The sequence below is a fragment of the Myotis brandtii genome, unplaced genomic scaffold, assembly GCF_000412655.1.
Source record: "Myotis brandtii unplaced genomic scaffold, ASM41265v1 scaffold115, whole genome shotgun sequence".
NCBI classification, from domain to species: domain Eukaryota; kingdom Metazoa; phylum Chordata; class Mammalia; order Chiroptera; family Vespertilionidae; genus Myotis; species Myotis brandtii.
Genome location: NW_005353967.1, coordinates 5,091,518 through 5,102,029, shown reverse-complemented (window position 1 = coordinate 5,102,029; position 10,512 = coordinate 5,091,518).

Genomic DNA, 10,512 nt, shown 5'->3' with positions numbered 1-10,512 from the left:
TCACCCACCATTACCATCTGCAGGATTACATGACCAGCCAGATATATGGATGGAAAAGCTTCAGAAACCCAAAGGTGATTTTGATGCCATGCCACTATTGAGCTGTGATTGGCACTCTTTGTCACAGACAAAGCTCTGTAGAAACTTGTAGAGAAGAGAATGTTGTTCATTTATTCAACCAATAACTCTGACCCCTGGCAGTGCTTCATCCCAGACATCAGGTGTGCCTGGGTAAACAGTGATTTGATCAAGCTGAAAATTCTGTGTGTTCTTATGGATACCAAGAAGGTCTGCACTCCTCTTGTTGTTAAATTGCACAGAACAGGAGAAGTCCTGTTTATATCTGTTACCTCAAGAAGAATATTTTTGACTGGTTTGGTTTACCCAGCCAATCATTCAATTATATGCTTCCTAGAGAATGATTTGCATAACTCAATCTGAAAACACAGAAATGAGTGAAGTTCGAACATGCTAGTCGTTTGATCTTTGTGTTCTTACAAAAGTGTTGCCTCACTAGCTTCAGTGCCTCTATTTGTGCTTTGTCTTCAGCTCCAAACCTTCAATAATGATATACTGTGAGAGAGGCGCTGGCACAGTCTGAGCAATGACACAGTATTCTCAGCCAAAATAAATTCAGACAAAGAAATCGAAGCCTGCCTGGTTGAAATGCTGTGCGCTACACAAAGCCAGCGGTGTGCACAACTTACGGAATCGAAGCCAGTGGATTCCTCAGCCGACTCACCATCACAAAATCCCAAAAGCCCAAGAACTAGAAGAGCGCCAAAGAACATAGCTCATATTACATGATACACACAGGGTGCCAGGCGCAGGAGATCAAAGCACAATCTCCAGGAATGAAATGCAGCCTAATGTGGAAGTTGGCAACCAGAGTTTGAGTAAAGGTTGATGAATGAGATGATTCTTCTGGAAGCCATTCTATTACCTGTTTATTTTAATCCATTATCAATGTACAGAAGTGTATTTGGAGAGATTTTTTAAATTATTTCTGTCTTGAGACTAAATAATAACTGGATAATATTCCATTTATAGTTGAGGAAGAAATATGCCACTGAAGAGGCAAGCTTGTATTACACAGCAGTGGTTCCCAACACCACTCAGCCACAGAATTCCCAACAGTCTGGGATAAATATAAGAAATCAGAAAAATGTAGTGTAGGTGGGTTTCAAGTTGCCAACCAAGCATGCTTGGAAAGCGTTCGTCTTTCTGCTTAGATTACACTTTTCTATGGTTTGGGGGTTAAAATGTCCTGTCCTTTACAAAAGTTGGTGATAGTATTTAATAGTAGTTGTGTTCTGGTTTTGTTTATTTTTAACTAGAGGCCCAATGCGTGAAATTTGTGCAAGGGTAGGCCTTCCTTCCCCTGCTGCCAGCCCTGGCCCCACCCACCGCCTGCACCCGTCTTGGCCTCGTGCTGCCCACATCTTGGCCTGGTGCTGCCCACGTCCTCCGCCACACACCCCTGGTTCCCCGTTTCCGCGGAGCCCCCAATCTATCACTCTGCAGAGGGTGGCCTGGGCCTCCCTCTTTAGGGAGATTGTGGAGATCCCTGATTGATCGCCTCGCCAACTGGTGGCCTGGGCCTCCCTCTGTGGGGCAATCGTGGGGCAATGGAGGGGCCCCCGACCAATCGCATGGCACCTGCTTTGGCTGGCCTGGTGCCAGTGCATATCCTAGCGTGGTCATCTGGAAGGTCGTCCAGACGGTTGTTCTGCTGTTCAGTCATTTAGTCAATTTGCATATTACGCTTTTATTGTTATAGATGTCTTTTTTTAAAAAAAACAAAAGTTGGCAGCTTTTCATCTAGCCTACCAGACACTTATTTTATTTACCAGTTCTTGAAAATTTTGGTTCTAATCTATTCCTGGAGAAAACAATGCATGGTACAAGAGCTTGGGTTTGAGCCAAGTATGCAGAGACAGTGACGAGAAAGAGGCAGAGGGAGGCAGGTCACAGGAGGAGAGATGCTGGGCCAGGTCCTCATCCCTGTGACTACAGTCAGTCTCTGTGGACTAGACCCCTCTCCCTGGGCCATTTACTCCTCTCCCTGGGCAGGCCCTTGTCTTTGACATGAGAAAGATGCACTGAAAGGGAGAAGCTATGGAATTGGAGAGAGTCTATAGCACTGGAGAAATTTTGGCACATTGTTCCTGACAGATGAGGAGGTCTTAAGAAGGGGAGACAATTCTCTTGATTTCAAGAGAAGTCAAGCAATTTTGTTCATCATTCCACACTTCAGGCAGTGTGGAGCTGACTGATAATTACACAGCCTTGGTCACATACTACCAGAAGTATACATGTCTGGTGGACCAAGTACTATCAGAGCTGCTTTGAAAAGCCAACCTGCTCCACCATGAAAAATGTAGCCACCATGCTGGGTATGGAGCTTCCATTTAACCCCACAAACAATTTGACCAGTTATAGCAACCATAGTAGCAGACACAAAACACAATGCAGGAAGGTCAGCGACTTCCAAACTTTGATGCCAACGACCTTGAATTGCTTTGTGTCCTGCTGCTCATCCTCTCTCAGCTTGACCAGGGGCAGGTGGCCTTGTCACATGCAGTGGGACCCACTAGAGGTTAGTTCACCAAGCTCCAGCAGCCAAGCATACCATGTACACTAAATTCTCTCATGCTATCATACTGTGTTGACTTGCCCAAATTCTCCCTTTTTGCTATCTCAGTGGATAGGACTTGAAAGGAAGAAATGAGAGTTAACCAGAGAAAGCTAACAAGAATGGGGAACTCAAGCTTAGGCTGACATTCTTTACCCTCAAGTTCCATCATTAAAAACATCATGTGGACCATGGAGTCAGCTAGGAGGGAAGCTGAGCTCCCTTGTCAGCCCCACTGAGCTACAGACACTAAACCAGGAATAGACCACTGCTTTAGAGCCAAGGTCACACAGACAAGTAGACACCTTGTAGGCATCACACTGTTGGAGGGGACAAAGGAACATGGCCCCTCTCACTGAAGAAGCTCTTAGCAGGAAGGCCTTTTTTGCAGTTGATCATGGGAAGTTGCAAATGTCCATCAATCCTGGAACGCTGTTTATGGGAAGTCCTGGGAGGGACTTCTGACTGGACTCAACAGATCAAGGGTACTTCCTTAAACCATTCCTTTGGTTGTTATCTCCTGGACACATTACATAGCTAGTTTACTGTTTGCATGTTTTTTTTTTATTATTTTTTGTTTTTAAGTAGATGATGAAAGCAGGAAGCAACGTGTGGGAAGTTTATCACTCCTGCCTCCTTCCAGTCCTATTCTTAACCACTTTTTGTCTCTCTTTCCCAGCCCTCACCCGTTGAATTATGCTAAATGTCATTTCATGTTGACTGGGAGGCACTTCACATTCTCTCAGGAACATCATGGGGCATAACTAAAGAGTAACTGTTATTTGAAAATTTGATTTGGAAATTTTTAGGGTTTAAAATGTACACAGGCAAGGAAAAATCACTGTTTGTATTGGGAAAATGCTACATATTTATCAAAAAATCAAATCTTGCAAATTATAATAATCAGATAGCAACAAAGAAAAAAAGGGAAACTCAATCTCTCAATGAATTTGTACATTTTGAATTTAAATATATTTTGTTAACTTCTTCCAGACAACACACAGCAATAGATGGCATGTGGCAGTGCAGGCATGGACCCACCAGCAGCCCCTCTGGCTATATCACCCTCAGTGAACTGTTTTCCTGCTTAAAATATGGACATTTTATTTCCATCTAATTTATATTTCTTCCCATCAGCAAGGTTACAAACTTCTAATAGGTTTGCAGGCCTTATGTGTGGTTACTGCTGTTATGAAGTATCTGAACTTTGATTATTTTTCTATTCGGAGGGTTTATGTCCTACATTTGTAGAGCTCTTTTTGTTGTCATAAATGTATTTTTCCCATTTTATTATTTATTCTCACTTTATTTTTTATTTATCCTAAGTAGACTTCAAATTTTTATTAGTCAAATTTTTATTCCTTTTCAGAATCATTCAAATCCATATTTTAAATGCTCTTCCCAAAACCAGACCGATGTTACAAATATGCACTTAATTTTTTCCCTGAACTCCTGTGGTTTCTATTAGAATATTTTATTCACCTTAAATTTATTATTTGTGTAAGATGAATATTTGTATTTTATCAGATGAATTTTTCACCTAATATGTATTTTTTTTCACATAATATATATATTTTTTCCAACCCACTAGTCCAAATTCTCATCATGGTGTAAATATCCTACCATTTTCTTGTCAACATAAGTGCCTCCTTTGTAATCTGTTTGATGCCACTCTGTATGTCATCCTCCTTGGAGTAGGAATTCAGTTCTACTCATTGTTCTGTCTTTTCCTAGACAAGTACTCTAGTTAATGACTAGAACTATTTTGTAAAGTAATACGAATAACCCTCCAAGAAGTATTTAACAATAAGTCATCTATGGGTAAAAATATGTAATGACTTATGGAAAATCACCCTAAGCTGATAATAGAAAAGTCAAAGGGAAACATTTAAATCAACAGCTGGAAGAAGACACAGAAGCCAGGATAATCAAATACGTTGTTGACAGTAGTTGGGAGATATCACTAATACCGAGGAACAGAATCCGACTTTGCAAAGCAAGCAGGGGGTCAGGCTTAGCAGGTTCAGGTCGAGGATAACTGGAGTGCCATATACTTAGGGCTAGCAAACTGACTCCTCTCGTACTGGGAGGAAAAGCCTGGGATTAGCACGGCCTCTTATGAGAAGACAGAGGGGTTTAACTCACCACAAGGGCAACATCAGCCAACAGGCGCGTTTGGGCGGCACCAGCAGAATCAGTCTTGGAGCAGACAAGAGTGGACCTGAGCTTCCCACTCCGTCTGGCCCTCATGTTGCCCCTACATGACATTTAACTTTGGGATCCCCAGTAAACCAATAGCTTGGGGGCAGGGGTTTGCTCTCTCTATCTAGTGTAGCTCTTGGTAGGGACCCAATAAATATTTTTGGAAGTAATAATCTGTCTTAAGGCTAGAACTTGCCTACAAGTGTTCTCTCAAAACTATGTTTTTAGAAAAATAATCCTTTTTGCCAATCAAAATTATGATATTCAATAAGACCGCTAACCACCACCTAAATACCTTTTGGAAAGGGTGCTAAGAATACTCCCATCTCTACTTCCATCAACTAAGTTGAGCGCAGGTGGTAGGAAAATTGAGCATGACCTTATGTGTCCTGAAGGTAGAAAGCTGAGAGTTTATTGTTGGAAGGAAGAAGGGAAGGAAGGAAGGAAGGAAGGAAGGAAGGGAGGGAGGGAGGAAGGAAGGAAGGAAGGAAGGAAGGAAGGAAGGAAGGAAGGAAGGAAGGAAGGAAGGAAGGAAGGAAGGGAGGGAAAGTGAAAAGAAAGAAGAAGGATGAGAAATGGGGTAGGGGGAAAACCAAATAAAACTATCAAACCAGCTTATAAAGACCCTCTACATGCTCAGCTCCTGAACCTCGGTCCAAATATGAGCCCCCCAGACTGAGTGAACTGCTTCAATCACAAACTAGACAACACAGTCTTCTGTAGGCTACTCCAGAATAGTGCCCTCCCTCACGTGGCTCATATGCCACCTTGGGCACTCGGCATCACCTTCCTTACCCTCCACCATATTCTCTAAGAATCACTGGGGCTTCAGCTAGAAGCAGTGGCATCGCGTGCACCTTCTCCTACAATCAGCTTTAAGGCAGTCAACTGCATTGAAAAAATCAAGATGCGTATGGATTGGCCCTGCAACCCCATTTTCTGAAACTTGCAAATGAAGTTTTGGAATTCAATCCATTCATAAGCTGAAGACTACCCATCTTTCCCCAGCCAGAGTGGCTCAGTGGTTGAGCATTGACCTATGAACCAGCAGGACACAGTTTGATTCCCAGTCAGGGCACATGCCCAGGTTGCAGGCTCGATCCCCAGGAGGGGGCATAAAGTTAGCAGTCAATCAATGATTCTCTCTCATCGTTGATGTTTCTATCTCTCTCCCTCTCTCTTCCTCTCTGAAATCAATAAAAATATATTTTTAAATGTTTAATTAATTAATTAATTTTAAAAAGACTACCCAATTAGCCACAAACAAATTTGCACACTGCTGGGACAACCACTGCAGTGGTTGTGAGAGCCTCCTTTGATGTGAGCCAGTTGATTCCAAGTATTTCCTTTGAGAACCTGGGGCTCGGAACTTTGAGTGGAGGTGCTAGGATCTTCTGGAGCTCAATCTGTTCTGACTCCTGCTGCCTGCAGATGGGCTATGGTTGTTCTTAGGGCCTGTAACCCAGATGTTAATGTGAGAGATGAATGTGGTCCATCCAATACTAAGTCACACAATTACCATGGGGGATCTCTTAAGATCTCATGCTCACTCCAACCCAGGCTTGTCATTATTTCAGCCATGTCAGCACTGCACTGGGCTCTGTTGCTCAAGTTTTAAGTGACCGATAAAAGCCACACCGTTGCTTGTTTATTTGTCTCAACACAGTTTGGAAAGTGTCAGCCTATAGTTTAATGTTTAATTGCTACCAAAATATTTGTATGTCAAGTTAACAGTAATAGATAAAAGGAAGGCATTGTTCAGAAAATGGATTAATTAGCATTTAATTGCTAGAACTTGCAATTAATCTGTTAATATTAGGAATGCAAGCTTCTAACAAATTAGCAAGGAACAAAAGAAAAGCAACAAGGAATGAGAGATTCTTTGCAAGTCCCTAAGTCACCAGCTCCCAGCTCCTACAGCAGGGACTCAGGTTGGTCAGGAATCTCAAGGTCTTCACACGGGTTAAAACTCAATGTCTCTTTCTAACCTCAAAAGGCATTTTAAATGGCTAAGGTGGATTTGGTACTGGTTTGGGTGACTCACCTGCAGGTGAGACAAGAGTGGGTGTCTTCATGGAGAATACATCTGAAAATAATTGCTTCGCCCGGAGGAAGCATTTAGTGAGGCGTGCTTGGGAGTACACAAAACCCTGAATGTTCACTGCCCACTCAGATGCACTCTGGCAGGTCTGAAAGCTTGGGCTCAAACCAGGCACATCTTTCCAACTGCACGTCTATCCTGGGAGGGGGCTGGACATCCTGCCCACGGGCCACTGCTGGCTCTGCTCGGGCTGTCCGCCCCACCTGCTCTGATGGCACAGCTTGAGGCACTTTCGGGTGAACACATTCTCAGCGCCCATGCCAGGCATTGCCCAGGACACTGGGTGGGACCCCAACCTAAATCATGCGGACCCCATCTGGCTTCACCTCACCCCGGCCCAGGGCCCAGCCTGACCCCTGCCCTCGTCCCGGTGTGCTGACTTCAGCTGCTCATTAGGAAGCTGGAGCCCCCACACGACGGGGTTCACCGGCAGCCCAGCGGCTCCCTCCCACACGGTCCACCCACTGCCAGCTCTTAAAGGCCTCTCTGCATTGTTTGCTGTCAGCAAAACAAGTGTGTGCCCTACAATCCCACAGACAACAAAGCCCGCAGCAGCATTGCACACGGGTGATGTCACCCAGGTAAAATTGTACTGACAAGCTTTTAATTAAAGTTTTCCCACACATCTTTCCGCGGGTCCCCGGAGCGATTATTCACTATGCGCCGACTGCCAACCAATTGTGAGTTGGGAGGGAAGTGTTTTATTTTCAAAGCTCTTGCTGACAGCTAGAGAACACTTTGTTATACAATCTGTTTACGTTTTTTCACACACGCACTCACACACGGTCTTGCTAAAGGGGAAATGGCTACGCAGGGTGTTCAGCGTGCATGGCAGTAATTAAAGACATCTGGTGCTGAATGAACTGAAGAGGGGTGGCAGAGCTCCCTCTATAAACAGTCACCCCATCTCGACGAGAGCTCCCCCAGCTTGTCAAGGGAGATGACTCCAGGAAATCACAGGTTCAAACAGGTGCACGGAACTCATGGCTGGAGTGCGGAGGCGCCCGCACTACCTGGGAGCAGTTACCAATGAGAAAAATGCACATGCTGGTGGGATGGCACGTGGGTGCTGTGTATTGTGGAGCAATGGGCAGTTTGAGGCAGGCTCTGTTCACACTCGGACACTTGTCCCACATTTCTGCCGCTGAGAATCTATTTCCATAGAAAGGGTCCCAGATTCGGGGAGCGGGGGGAACTATGGATAGATAGGGGTTCCTGTGGTCCCTGGTTCCTGCTGATAGAATTTCTGCAGGACATGGACCCTGCCTGACACCTCTGCTTCACTCTCCAAAACCTGGAAGGGAAGAGGGGCGGCCCTGCCCAGGACAGGTGACTGGGTCTCCAGCCTTCTTGTAGGAAGAAGTCACTTTTCTTGGTGACTGGGCCACTCTTGGCATCTTCTCTCTCGGCTGCCCGGCACCTGCCTTCAGGACTGGGCTCCCACTGTGGCTGTAACCATTGTTATACAAGAGACTTCATATGTAGCATGCCATCCTTAACCTCAGTTTCCCCACATGTAAACTGGACACAAGAACACCTGAGCCAGGGGTGGGTCATGACCTGAATTCAAAAGCGCCCACTAGTGTCCTAGTGGCAACCGCCTAGGCCACAGACACTGAAATAAGCACAGAAACATGTCTGAGTGGGAGCCCAATCCTGGGCGTCAGGAAAGGCTCCGACGAGGAGAGGCACTGAGAATGGGGCTGCACTGCTGAGTGAGAATCACTCGTGTGAAGGAAAAGCAAGAGAAGAGGGCTCCGTGCAAAGTTACTGAGGCCGAGGAGAGAGACAGAGAGACAGGATGGGGTGGGTGTGGAGGGGGAAAGAGAAAGGAGGGAGAGGGAGGAGCAGAGAGGAGGGCATTGATCCCCAGTAAACACAGCACCACGTGCTGGGCTCCTGCCCTTGGCTGTTTGCCTGCCTGGCAGAATCCCTAAAAGTAATAAAGAGGCAGAGTCCACACAAAGAGGGGGACTCCATCACTCAAGACTTTACCGCTGAAGGTCATATTTTCTGTCTGTGGAAGTGAAAGGCAGCCACAGGTGATAACCTCACATCCCTGCTGTCCGGGGGTACCACCCAGTGGCATTGCCCTGTGACACAGCTCCCTACCCTCACCCCCACCCCCAACCCCCGTTCTGCCTTGTCCTTCCTTCAGGGACATACTGAGCTGTGATGTGGGGGCACACGTGGACATTTGACACTGAGCACCTTGACCTCATGCCCCATGGACTCATCATGGCCACAGCTGGCCAGTTTCTGGGTGTCCAGGTGGGAATGAATTCCTGATCGAACCACAATGGTCTAAGTACAGTGGTCGGCAAACTGCGGCTCACAAGCCACATGCGGCTCTTTGGCCCCTTGAGTGTGGCTCTTCCTAAGCCTTAGGAGTACCCTAATTAAGTTAATAACAATGTACCTACCTATATAGTTTAAGTTTAAACAATTTGGCTCTCAAAAGAAATTTCAATCGTTGTACTGTTGATATTTGGCTCTGTTGACTAATGAGTTTGCCGACCTCTTAGACTCTAAGAGGACCCTGGCCTTGTGGAGATGTCCTCACCTGTCTGTCCGCCCAGGGCAGCTGCTGATGTCCACCTCCTGGGAACCCTGGGCACTAGGCCTGGGGCAGCTGCCACAAGCAGCCTGGACCACAGACATGGCCTGAACTTTTGCTCTCAGGTGGGTAACTGCTGAGGTGGGGCTTTTCACCATTTTTTTTTATTTGTTTGCTTTTTGTGTGGTGAGAACTGCTTTTTTTTCTTGCATGCTTTCTTAGTTTCTTGCAAGAATACTAGAACCAAAAGCCTTGTTTTGGTTCCTTTGTTATTTATCCATCAGATGCCTCCCTGGGTTTGGACAGGCACAGCAACTGCAATCTCAGACTCATCGGCAGGCGGGTAAGGAGTGAAGTATCCTTGGAAGTACCGGGCGCGTGGGTAATATCCAGAACCTGGTGTGAGGGGAAGTTCCAGGTACAGCCTCGGACAACACCACTCCTTGGACTGAGTTTGGCTAAATGAGATCAACCAGTTGACCTCGAAAATGGTGCTTTCCGAAGAACTGCCTGATATTAACTCCAAATTGTGACCTCCAGTTTCTCATCACTGATCCCATCACAGTGACAAATACCATAGAAAGATAAGAAGGGCAGGCTTCTCAGCTCCCCTGCTGTGTGTGAAATGTCCCCGTCACATCAGGGGGTGGACACGAGGTGCCGGGCCAGCGGGCCTGGGGCAGGCATGTGCTCTATGCTCATGCGGCCGGCAGATGTGTCGGGGCTTTGATAACTAGGAAACCCCAAAACAATTCGTGGGGGGAAATGATCTGCAGATGTGTCGCAGGGAGAAGAGTCTAACTATTGCCAATAAATTAGTCAAAATTACATTTCCCCAGATCAGCCTTATCTTCTGAAGTAGAAATTATGGAGCAAGGCATGCAATCTAATTTTCCAAAGTCTTCAAACAAAAGGCACCCAGAGTCCTGGATGTTCTTGGCAAATCTGAGCTTTTCCTTAAAAGTACTCACAAGGGAACTAAGTGTGCTCCAGCGGCTTGCCATTTAATAATGGAGC